The sequence below is a fragment of the Bubalus bubalis genome, chromosome 4 (genome assembly GCF_019923935.1).
Source record: "Bubalus bubalis isolate 160015118507 breed Murrah chromosome 4, NDDB_SH_1, whole genome shotgun sequence".
In the NCBI taxonomy this organism is placed as follows: Eukaryota; Metazoa; Chordata; class Mammalia; order Artiodactyla; family Bovidae; genus Bubalus; species Bubalus bubalis.
The window spans coordinates 26,180,714-26,193,653 of NC_059160.1; the positions used below are offsets into that span (position 1 = coordinate 26,180,714).

Genomic DNA, 12,940 nt, shown 5'->3' on the forward strand with positions numbered 1-12,940 from the left:
TTTCATGATACCTGAAGGAAATAATACCTAACAACTATATTCTAACTTTGGCTTTTCTACCATTTTTTTCATATTTATCTAATAACTACTCAAATTATTATTACCCTCAATTTACAGACAAGGAAACAGAGGCACAGAGAGGCTGAACTGTTTGCCTAAAGTCATGTAAAGGAGATAGAATAAGTATTTGTTGAATGAAGGGGTGGTTGGAGCTTGGGTCCTGAATCTATACATGCTCCATACTTTTTTCTCATAACAATGTCTGCATGGAGACTTAAATTTGCATTTCTACTTCTTGGGAATTGTGGATAAAAATGAAATCAGCTTGCTGTTTCCAGGAAGGGACACAGTGTCTTTCAAAACTGTAGAGAAATCTCTATGCATTGTTCACTTGAACTGCAGGAGAACAGGCCTGGGTACTACTTGGGATAACAAGCTTTCTTAGAAGGGTGAGTTCATTCTTTTGAAGAGCATTGGGAGGTAAAAACCCATCAAGATAGTGTGTTCTCATGATGATTTCAATGAATTATCATGGAAATGAGTTTTAGAAAAGAGGTAATGCTTTGTGATAATAGCCCGATAATGCCATTAGCTATGAACTCTAATTGTAATAGCATTAGTCAAATGAATATATCTGATATTAATTTGAGTGTCAAATATTTCTATAAGATTCTTCTTGTTAATTAAACATCAGCCTTGGTATTATTAATTCAGTATCTAGCCAGTACTTGCACATAGTAGGAACCTAATATGTTTTTGTGGACTGATTTAATAAATCCATCTCTAAGTGGAGCTATTTCAAAGAGTGAAATATTGAGTTTAAATAGCATCATGCCTATAGCAGGAACTGATTTTTGTCCCAAATCTGCCTGCTTGTACAGTCTGTTCACTCATTTGCAGCTTCAATTAGCTAATGGTGCAGACATTAATTTCAGAATTTGAGAAGAAAGCTTTCTCACTTTTTTGCATATTTATAAGAAAATAGCCTATAAGATTTACCCCAGAGTACTTAAAGTCATGAATAGAGTTTGTGCCTTTCTCCCTGTGTCTTGTGGTCTTTGCTGCTGCTGCTGCTGCTGGTAAATCGCTTCAGTTGTGTCGGACTCTGTGCGACCCCATAGACGGAAGCCCACCAGGCTCCCCTGTCCCTGGGATTCTCCAGGCAAGAACACTGGAGTGGGTTGCCAGTTGTGGTCTTTAGACCATTTTAAAATCTACTGGACAGTTTCATGACTGCCTTGAGCACCTGAATATTACTGGGTAGAATCATGCTTTAGGAGGTTTGAAATTGCCCTTCATGATCACCAGTGTCAACTACGTCTTCAACACTACCGCCCATCTTAACACTTTTCTTCTTTTTATTTACTTTTTGGCTGTGCTGGGTCTTCATTGATGCACATGAGCTTTCTCTAGTTGTGGTGCATGGGATTCTCATTGTGGTGGTGTCTCTTGTTGCAGAGCACAGGTTCTAGGCACATGGGTTCAGCAATTGTGGTGCATGCACTTAGATGCCCTGTGGCATGTGGAATCTGTCTGGACCAGGGACTGAACCTGTGTCCCCTGCATTGGGGGGCAGATTCTTAACCACTGGACCACCAGGGAAGTCCAACACTTCTCTTCTAAATCATCTTTTATAGCTCTCGAAATAACATTCTCCTATCTCCCGTTCTTCTTATTCTTCATTCTCATCCTATTTCCTTTTTGCTCTCAGGAATGGTTTGCTGCCTACTTTATGAAGAAAGTTGGGACCCTTGAAAGGAAGACTCCCGTATATTTCTAATACGAGAACTACACATCTGCTTGCACCTGCGCACCCACTCTCCTTTCTTCTGTTTTAGTAGAGGAAAGAAATATCCACCCTCTGATAAGAAGTCAATCTCCCTTTCTTTCGTGCATCTTTTTTTTTTGCTCACATATATTTCTTTCTTTTTTTAAAAACTTTTTATTTTTTATTGGAGTATAGCCCATTGATAACGTTCAGATAATTTCAGATGCACAACAAAGTGACTCAGCCATACGCATACGTGTATCCATTCTCCCCCATTCTCTTGCGTTTTTAATTTCTCCACTTGTACCAGATATTTTCATCTGTTAAACATGCTCAAGTATCTTTCAAGATTAAAAAAAAGTATCTTGAACTCACATCTCAGTTTCCCAGATAAAACACAGGACCCATAGTTAAATCTGATTTTGAGAACAACCTTGAAATAATTTTTAGAAGGAGCATGTCTTGAATATTGCACTGGTAACTTTATAAAGTATAATTTATGCAAAGTACATCCATAATATTGCATGGGATATATTTATTCTAAAAAAATTTTAGTTTACTTGAAATTCAGATGTAACTGGGTGTCATGTATTTGTATCTGCTAAAGTTGGCAAATCTACTCACAGCTTCCTCCAGCCACCACTTTATTTTTTAAATCTTCAGAGAAAGTTCTTCAAGAGAGACACAGATGTATAGAACAGTCTTTTGGACTCTGTGGGAGAGGGAGAGGGTGGGATGATTTGGGGGAATGGCATGGAAACATGTATAATATCATATAAGAAACGAATCGCCAGTCCAGGTTTGATATAGGATCCTTGGGGCTGATGCACTGGGATGACCAGGAGGGATGGTATGGGGAGGGAGGTGGGAGGGGGAGTCAGGATGGGGAACACGTGTACGCCCATGCGGATTCATGTTGATGTGTGGCAGAACCAATACAATCAGATCAGATCAGATTAGTCGCTCAGTTGTGTCCGACTCTTTGCGACCCCATGAATCGCAGCACACCAGGCCTCCCTGTCCATCACCAACTCCCGGAGTTCATTCAGATTCACGTCCATCGAGTCAGTGATGCCATCCAGCCATCTCATCCTCTATCGTCCCCTTCTCCTCTTGCCCCCAATCCCTCCCAGCATCAGAGTCTTTTCCAATGAGTCAACTCTTCGCATGAGGTGGCCAAAGTACTGGAGTTTCAGCTTTAGCATCATTCCTTCCAAAGAAATCCCAGGGCTGATCTCCTTCAGAATGGACTGGTTGGATCTCCTTGCAGTCCAAGGGACTCTCAAGAGTCTTCTCCAACACCACAGTCAAAAGCATCAATTCTTCAGTGCTCAGCCTTCTTCACAGTCCAACTCTCACATCATACATGACCACAGGAAAAACCATAGCCTTGACTAGATGAAGCAACACAATATTGTGAAGTAAAAAAAAAAAGTTGTTTTAAATGTGACGCGTTTATTTCCTCACTTAGTAGATATTTTTGACCCTGCTCCAATCTGGTTTTCTTTCCCTTTTCACTGCTGAAATGACTCTTGCTACAGTTGTTAGGGATCATAATGTTGCAAATCTAAGAATACTTTCCATTCTTCATTCTATTATTTGATCTCACAGTAGCATTTTTTTATACATAAACATATTGTTTATATAAAATATAGGGAATATAACGGAAAGGATTGCTCATTATCAAATGATGTTAATGACTATTTTGCTGCTGTTAAATAGAAATGTGTTCTATGCACATATTTAATATCTGACTTCATTTACTTCATCGAGCAGCATTTCTGAAACTAAAAGATTGACGAATTTTCCGAGTTTTATACTTTCTATTTCTTCTTTTTTTGACCATTCCTTACATTACTTGTTTGAGCTATTTCACCCTCAGAGCATCTTTAGAATTTTCTTTTTCATTTCCTACTGATCCTTGTTTTTTGTTAGACGTTTTATTTTGTATTGGAGTATAGCCGATTATCAATGTGGTGATAGTTTCGGATCTCTTAGTAGCATTTAACACAATTTACCATTTCCTATTTTCAATGAACACACAGCATGCAAACACACATGCACGCACATACATATACATGCATGAATGCATATATTTCCCCCTACCTCTCTGGCTGTCCTCTTCCTTCTCTAGCCGGCCATTTCTCCTCCACCCAACCTCTAATATCTAGGTCCTTCTCTCCTTTTCTTCTCATTCTTAATACTCACACTAGATAATTTTGTCCACTTCCTTGGATTCAAATGCTATTTTTTTTGCCACAGATTGTCATATTTATATATCTAACCCAGATCCTTTTTCTGAGCTCCAGGTATTTCCCTTTGGATGTCTCATAGATAGGTCAAACTTAATGTGTTAAAAAATGAACAGGTGATAAGTTTTTCAACCTATCTGTCTTCTAATGTTCTCCATTTGGTATATAGAATCTTTGCCCACCCAGTTATCTCTTGGCAGAATCTGGAATACTTCCTTGACCCCACTTCTGTCTCCTGCATGCTACCACCTCCTAACTCAAAACCATCACTAAATACTGTTCTCCCTACCTCTAAAATCAAGCTTACTTCATCCATTTCTCTCCATCTGCCTACTTTGTCACTAGTTCATCATTACTAGACTTGCCTGAGTTTTACTTCAGTTGAACCCATCCTGCTTCTCCCAAGCCATGCTTCTTTCCTTTTCAAATTACACTGCATCCACAGTGATCTTAAAACACAAATAGATGTGACTTGCTTAATGCCTTTATAAATTCTTATTGCATACAGATTTTTTAAAATTAGAGGGAAACTGTTTTACATTGTTGTGTTGGTTTCTGCTGTACAACAAGGTGAATCAGTCATAAGTATACATAGATCCCCTCCCTCTTAAGCCTCCCTCCCACCCACCCCATCCCATCCCTGTAGGTCATCACAGAGCACTGAGCTGAGTTTCCTGTGCTATACATCAGCTTCCCACTATCTGTTTTACACGTGGTAGTGTATATATGTCAATGCTACACTCTCAATTGTCCCACCCTATCCTTCCCCCACTGTGTTCACAAGACCATTTTCTATGTCTGTATCTGTTTCTATGTGTCTCTATTCCTGCCCTGTAAATAGGTTCATCAACACCATTTTTCTAGATTCCATATATATTGCATACAGCTTTTTTTTTTTTTTTTTTTTAAATCTGTAAGCCAAAGTTCCTGCATGATTTTACTCCTACTTTCTTGACCTGACTTCACGTGATTCTCCATGAATATTTTCAGGCTACTGATCTTCTCTGAGCTCCTCTGATGCACCAGGTGACGCCTTACTTCTAGGCTTTGATATACGCCTGCTTCCCTGGTGGCTCAGTGGTAAAGAATCCACCAATGCAAGAGATGTGGGTTCCTGGGTTGAGAAGATCCCTTGGAGAAAGGCATGGCTACTCACTCCAGTACTCTTGCCTGGAGAATTCCATGGACAGAGGAGCCTGGCAGGCTATTGTCCATGGGGTCAAAAGGAGTTGGACATGACTGAGAGACTAACACTTTCACTTGTTATATATTCTCTCTACCAGAAATTCTTCACCCTTATTCTTACCAAGGCAAATACCATTCATCTTTCTAGAATCAACTTCAACACTGCAGGCTGGAACACAGGTGTGTGTCTAACTCTATTTAGATGTGTAAGTTTGCCTTGCAAAGGGTGTACCACTAATGACATGGGTCCAGGAGGGCCAAGAAAAATCTCAGAACATAGCTTTATTTCATCTCATCCCAATCCAGTCCTAGAATTGAAGCTGACTAGGACACCTGTGCTCTGCGTTTATGGAACATATTCTTTCCTGAAGAATTATAAAAGTGCCAAACTAGAACATCATATCCATGATAATCCTAGCCCACTTGGGAAATGTTGAGATCCCACTCAAATTACAATAACAGCCACCCAACAACACAAATCATTATTTTTTATGTGCTTTTACTGTTTTGGTGCTTTATATCTATTTCCTCTGGTCATCCAAGATATCTTAGAAGTTGTTAGTGACACCATTTTAGAGAAGGAGAAATTGAGACTCAGAAAAATTAAGTAATGTGCAGTCAGGAGTGCAAAATTCTTTCTTCTGTCCCTCTCGGTTCTTCTGGCTGGTCTAACTAAGAATGAAACTGACCTGAGACAGATTGACAGGAGAAAATAAAACTGAATCTTGTCCTTACAAGGACCCGCCCCGCAACCTGCCCCCCCCCCCCCCCCCACACACACACACACTCATGACAGGTTCAAAGAGAGAAAGATACAATGAGGTATATATGCCATCATGATGTAAGAAATGGGATAGGGACCTGGAGCTTCCAAAAAAGGAGGGTCATTCATAGGATGATAAGAAAGACAGCAGATGTTTGATAACTAGATGTCTGCCCTGCCATGTAGATAAATATAATAACGTAATAGTATAAGAACCTTGTGGCTTCCTAGGTGGCTCAGTGGTAAAGAATCTGCCTGCCATTGTGGGAGATGTGGGTTTGATCCCTGGGTCAGGAAGATCCCCTGGAGAAGGGAATGGCTACCCATGCCAGTATTTTTGCCAGGAGAATCCCATGGACAGAGAAGTCTGGTGGGCTGAAGTCTAGAGGGTTACAAAAAGTTGACACAACTGACAGACTGGGCACATAGGCCTAGATAAATATAGACCTTCGGTAATCAGATGTTTGCCCTGCCATCTTAGATACAATGTATCTCTGATGAAAACTCTTTTTTTTCTGGGGAAAACTTTCCATTCTAAATTTTTTCTAGGAAGCTAAGAGAGAGGCAATAGGGTCCCCACTGCCTTTCACTCAAAATAATCCACATGCAAAAGGAACTCATCTTGAGACCTGTTCTGAACCCCTAGAGCTAAAAACTTCACAGCTTATTAAGGGCAGAGTTGAGTTTGAACTCAAGTGCTCTGGCTTCAAATTCTGCCCTTTCTACCTCTCATCAGCCAACAGCACTGGATACTTGCTGTCCATGTTGGAAAGGTATTTTGAGCTTTGACCTGATACTGTTGTGAAAACTTAAGGTCTCAGGGACACGCTGAGGGTCTCTGTGGAGCCAAACGTTGAGGATGTAGAATAAATTGTTTCTGGGACCTATAAAACCACTGGATGAGGGGGTCTCTGCACCTGATTCTGACTGAGGAAGAGCAGGGCTTGCTTGTGGAGCACTGGGGACCTGCCATATTATCCATGGGAATGGGGGCACTAAACTCCTATCAAATGTAGAATATGGCCTAGCTTCCCAGGTGGTGCTAGTGGTAAAGAATCTGCCCGCCAATGCGGGAGATGCAAGGGGCACAGGTTCGATCCCTGGGTCAGGAAGATCCCCTGAGAAGGAAATGACAGCCCACTCCAGCATTCTTACTAGAAAATCCCAGGGACAGAGGAGCCTGGCAGGCAACAGTTGGACATGACTTAGCTTCTGAATAACAACAACATAGGTGAATTACTGCGTAGTGAGCTGCTTTTCCCCTCTGGGTCTGTCATTTTAAAACCCATATGAAGTTGGACCTTAGGCACTGACCTGAGTTTGAAGAAACCCATCTCTAAGAAAATAGGCGCGGACCTGTGAAATCCAGCTGAATAGCTTTCCAGATGCATAAATATTTTCTTCTTTCAAGTTTACTGCAACTGCAAATTCCCATTTCAAGAACAATTCAGTGATTCATGCCGACAAGGCTGTCAGTGGTCTCAATCATCAGAGATATTTATTTGAGAATTTTAAAAGATCACAGTTTTATTTTAAAATGGCTCTTCATGGGCGTTAAACTGCTACGTTCTCTGCCCCTTTGCTGAACTCCGAAGAGGAAGGACTAAGAGGGACAGGAAGATGTATACCTTGACCTCTTGATTCTGCCCAATTATCCTTTTTTTCTCTGAGACATTCTGCTTTGGATCTTTCAATCACCTCCACGTCCATAACTAAGATGTCACTTTTCACTGAATTCCCATTTTGTTATTTTTGTCAGAAGGTAAGCTTGTGCTCACGCATGTGAGAAAATTGATCTGGTTGCTAATGGCACAGAGTCGAAATAAGCAGTTTGACTGACTTCTTCACTCCCTTTTTATTAGCATTGCTACTTTTAGATAAACTATTCCTGAAATGATTAGTGTAGGAGGATGGGTTTAGTCTTGTATCTTCTCCTTTAAGGCACTTAGAGTTAGAGATCCCAGAAGCATCAGTTTTCTCACTTGTACTGAAAATGTCACTCTAACAGCTATCTGTCTGCACCGTCGAGTTTTGAGAAATCTTTTGAATTTACCGCATTCACACCATTCTCCATCACGGTGCTAAAAATGACTAATGCAGCTTGGAGACTGTGATAACTGATCATCTTTTCCAATCATACACTAACACTCACACACACACACTCACATACACACATGCTCTGCTGACATGAATCCTTAAAGATTTAAAATATCCTATATGCTAAATGGAATGTGGAGGCTTGTGGGATGCTTAAACATAGAGCTATAGAGTTCTTTTTCATGATGCTCAGTTCTGTCAAAGAAATTGGTCTGGTTGTTTGATTAAACAGACTGATCTTATTTCTAACTGAATGGGCCACTATGGCTTTATTCTATATTTAAAATAATTTCTAACATTAAAATGCTCAAATACATTATTTAACTTTATCTTCTCATCATCTCTGAGAACAGAGAAGGGCAGTGTTTCCTTTTTTTAAACATTCTTAACGAGATGGTGTCCTACCTGAAATCATGCAGATAGTCTAAGGATCACTCTCTTTTAGAGGCCCTAATTAGTCACCATAAGCCAGTTTAGGGTCACTAAAATCAAATCATCTAAATGAACTTCATTGCCTTTCTTGATGAATGCTAATCTGATGGCTAAAGTGACTATCACAAACTCAGATATATCTACTCCCAGAAAAAACTATGTGACAAAAGTCTGTGATGTCATTCTGGGAATGATGGAGAATCTTGTGGGCTCAATGATAGTAATTAGGTGAAGAGGCAGCTGATTATATCCAAAAGGGGAGGATTAGTTGATTACAATTAACTTACAGTGAGGTCTCTAGGAATTTTCCACAAGGCTCTGCTTTTGGTCCTGTCCAACTCAACAATTTTATCAATTACCTGAAAGAAATCTAGGACCTTGCTTACTAAATTTGCCAGTGACACAAAGCTGGTAAAGAAGTAAAGACCAGTAATTCACCAGATGACAGAATCAAGTTTTTAAACTGTCTGTTATTTAGAATGATGGGCTGACATTTATTAAGGATAAGAGATAAAGTCCTGCATTTAATTAGACAAAGAAATTGTGATAAGATGATTGGAACTGAACTGAGAGAAACTGCTAAAAATAAAAAAAGAAGCCTCAGGTTTTAATTGAATATAGGTGTGATGCAACTGCTGAAAAAGTAACTACAATCTCTGTTGGCATTCTATTAAAAATGCCAAGAGAAAGAGAGATTGAGAAGGTTGATAAAAGTAACATATCTATCTTGGATGTACCCATTTTGAGCCTTGTGATTGAGTCTGGAAATCATATTTTAAGAACGATACTGACAAATTGTTATCTATCCATCAAGATAGAGGGGTTTTGATAATGAAAAATCAGGGAATCATGTACCATGAAAAAAATTGGAGTGGTTTGTATATATATTAGAAGGGGGTCAAAATAGCTATCTTTATTGAATACTTATTAGGCATATTAAGTACTTAATCCTCTAAGCAACATAATGAATTATTTTTTGTTGCTATTGACATGAAAACTGAAGACACACAGCTAGACTACCTGGATTGGAATCTGTGGAGTTTGACTATAGAACCTACTCTTTTAACATTGTACATTATTGCCCCAAATATTTATTGAATGTTTTGAAGAGTTGCTATGTGGACAGAAAAACTAGGTTTATTCTGGGAAATATATTTATCAACAGATGGGTTACTTCTCAAAGTAGAGAACATTCCCTGGGTGCTAGAAGAAGATTGTGCGTCTTCTAGTTTTTGGTACAGTGTTAGATTAGATGACCTCTACAGTGACACCCCATTGCAAGATTCTAACTGATTAGGATATGACTTGATGTAATACAGTATTAGTATGAATAGAAAAATATTTTAAAGAAGTAAATTAAATCAATTAGCAGTAATTTAAATGATGTTCTAGAGACACAGATGTATAGAACAGTCTTTTGGACTCTGTGGGAGAGGGAGAGGGTGGGATGATTTGGGAGAATGGCATTGAAACATGTATAATATCATATAAGAAATGAATCGCTAGTCCAGGTTCGATGCAGGATGCAGGATGCTTGGGGCTGGTGCACTGGGATGACCCAGAGGGATGGTATGGGGAGAGAGGTGGGAGGGGGGTTTGGGATGGGGAACACATGTATACCTGTGGCGGATTTATGTTGATGTATGGCAAAAACCAATACAATATTGTAAAGTAATTAGCCTCCAATTAAAATAAATAAATTTATATTAAAAAAATTGATGTTCTTTTAAATATAAGTTTAGGGACTGCTCCTCCCCTCTGCCTCACATTGCATGATGCTAAGATGTACTCCGGAGAAGGCAATGGCACCCCACTCCAGTACTCTTGCCTGGAAAATCCCATGGACGGAAAAGCCTGGTAGGCTGCAGTCCGTGGGGTCGCTAAGAGTCAGACACGACTGAGTGACTTCACTTTCACTTTTCACTTTCATGCATTGGAGAAGGAAATGGCAACCCACTCCAGCGTTCTTGCCTGGAGAATCCCAGGGACAGGGGAGCCTGGTGGGCTGCCGTCTATGGGGTCGCACAGAGTCAGACACGACTGAAGCGACTTAGCAGCAGCAGCAGCAGCAAGATGTACTCACTGTGTGTTCTTGGTAGACCTCCTTCAATGGGCACCAAACTCTGCCAAAACTATATAAACTTTTGGGCTTTCATGGTGGCTCAGTGGTAAAGAATCAGCCTGCCACTGCAGGAAACGTAGTTCCATCCCTGATCCGGGAAGATGTCACGTGCTGTAGAGCATCTAAGCCCATGTGCCACAACTATTGAGCCTGAGCTCTAGAGCCAGGGAGCCACAACTACTGAGCCCATGTGCTGCAACTACTGAAGCCCATGCACCCTGGAGCCCGTGTTCTGCCAGGAGAGAAGCCACTGCAATGAGAAGCCTGCCCACTGCAACTAGAGAGTAGACGCTTGGTCAACTTTATAAAACTGTTGTAATAGACCCAGTAATGTTATATAACAGATCCTACCATACAATGCAGATTCTCAGTAAAAATAGATTTTCAGTAAAATATATTTGCAAGAACAGTTATGTGTAATAAGGAAATTGTCTGGCCTTTCTTCCTGGTTCCTGGGAGGTAAACTCTAAAATCTGTGAATTTCCCAAGTGACTGAAGTGTCTTTGTTATTCATGGTTGGCTCATTAAGCTCCACCTGATGGTTTTTGTTAATGGCATGACTCAGAATGGGAGCTGGCAAGCCTGGAAGACCAACCATAGGGTTAGAGGGTTGGGATTTTGAGCCACAGAGTAGGTATCAGCCCAGTCTCTGGGGAGAGAAGATAGGCTGGAGACTGAGTTCAACTACATGGCCAATGGTTCAGTCAATCCTGCCCACATAAGACAGAAGTGTTAGTTGCTCAGTCGTGTCCAACTCTTTGTGAACCCAAGGACTGTAGCCCGCCACGCTCCTCTGTCCATGGGACTCTCTAGGCAAGAATACTGGAGTGGGTAGCCATTCTCTTCTCCAGAGCATCTTCCGGACCCAGGGATCGAACCTGGGTCTTCTTGCATTGCAGGCAGATTCTTTACAGTCTGAGACACCAGTGAATCCCCTACCTCAATCAAAACTCTGCATACTGAAGCTCAGGTAAGCTCTCCTGGGTGAGAGTGCTCTGTGTATTGTCACACACTGATGTGACAGTTGGGTACCACATCTCTGAGGATGAAACAAGCTTTGTTTCTGGAACCCTCCCAGACTTTGTTTCATGCATTTCTGCCTTTATCTCATTCCGATTTGTACGTTTTTGCTATAATAAAGCTGTAATCACAAGTATTGTGCTTCCTAGCAAATTATCAGTTCTAAGGGGCAGTTTGTGGGGAATCTCCACATTATAGGCAGCTTGTCAAGAGATGTTTAGGTAGAGGTATTGGTAAGATTTTTCCAAGCTATCTTATAAAATCCTAATACTGGTGTTCTAGGCTTTGTTTACTTTTAAAGACTCCGATCATCAGAGATCAAATTCTGTTGTTCACACTTAGTTATGACAGTTTGAATGTGAGCTCATAAGAACTGGAACCACGTCTCACATAATTCCATGTATTAATAATATAGAGCCTGGCACATGGTAAATACTCATTATATACTTTGGCTTAACTTTCTCAGTTAACTAAGAACAGGGTTTGATCTTAACAATCAAAGACTGTAGATTTGTTCCTTGAACTCTACTGTGCCTATCATTTAATTTATTACTCAATTTTATTGCTTCCCTACACCCCTGGAAATTTTGTGAGGATCTGTAAGTTAATTTTTCTTGGCATGGTATCTCTAGTACCCAATATGGTATCTGGAACAGAGTGGATCCTCATAAATATTTTTTGAATGGATACCTAGTGTTAAAAGGAGTTTCTCTTTCATAGAATTTTTTTTTCCATAGTTGGAAGGTAGGTAAATTAAATTTATTTGTAAAGAATATGAATATTTGTTTACAGTTTTAAAATGTATTTTATTTTTGAAAGGAGATAACAATAAGCTTTCAGTATTTCCCATAAAATAAGCACAAGCAAATTTAATAAATTTTAAGCTGTATTAACATCTCAGAACAAATAAAGGAAAAAGTCTGTTGATTTAAAATCCAGCCAAAGACATTTGTCATGACAGCTAATCTTTAATGTTATTCTGTTTGATTTTTCTACCAGTCCATGTAACAGTAGTACTTTTTATGTAGCATGTGACTTTTTCAGATTGGTTGTTTCTTCTGACCAAAATCGGAGAAGACAATGGCACCCCACTCCAGTACTCTTGCCTGGAAAATTCCATGGACAGAGTAGCCTGATAGGCTGCAGTCCATGGGGTCTCGAAGAGTCGGACATGACTGAGCGACTTCACTTTCACCTTTCACTTTCATGCATTGGAGAAGGAAATGGCAACCCACTCCGGTGTTCTTGCATGGAGAATCCCAGGGACAGTGCAGTCTGGTGGGCTGCCATCTATAGGGTCG

General features: G+C 40.1%; 1 protein-coding gene across 1 annotated transcript in view; it reads right to left on the minus strand.

Annotated features, from left to right (window-relative positions):
* SLC15A5 (solute carrier family 15 member 5) overlaps nucleotides 1–12,940 on the minus strand; it is a 96,691-nt gene that overhangs the window by 22,447 nt on the left and 61,304 nt on the right.